Source organism: Galeopterus variegatus, unplaced genomic scaffold (assembly GCF_000696425.1).
Source record: "Galeopterus variegatus unplaced genomic scaffold, G_variegatus-3.0.2 Scaffold973, whole genome shotgun sequence".
Classification (NCBI taxonomy): domain Eukaryota; kingdom Metazoa; phylum Chordata; class Mammalia; order Dermoptera; family Cynocephalidae; genus Galeopterus; species Galeopterus variegatus.
The window spans coordinates 478,407-478,853 of record NW_007727084.1 but is presented as its reverse complement, the minus strand read 5'-3'; positions in this window follow the sequence as shown (position 1 = coordinate 478,853).

Sequence of the window (447 nt, the reverse complement as noted above, 5' to 3'; positions counted from 1 at the left end):
AGAGGCTAGAAAACAGTGGAATGAAATATTTAAAGTCATGAAAAACAAAACCAAAAACCTGTCAATAAAGAAATCTATATCCATCAAAACCATCCTTCAAGAATAGAGATGAAATTAAGACATTTCTAGATAAACAAAAGTTGGACACTTTAACACTTTCTGTAATGGATAGAAAGATTAATAAGCAAGTAGAGTACTACTTAATAGAAGATTAATAAACAAGTAGAGTACTTGAACAACACTATAGAATACACATTTACCTCAGGTGCACATGGAACATTCACCAGGATAGACAATGTTAGGCCACAAAACAAGACTTAATTAAATTTAAAAAGATTGAAATCATACAAAGTGTCCTTTCTGGCTGGTTAGCTCAGTTGGTTAGAACATGGCCTTATAATACCAATGTCAAGGGTTTGGTTCCTGTACCTGTCAGCCGCCAAAAAA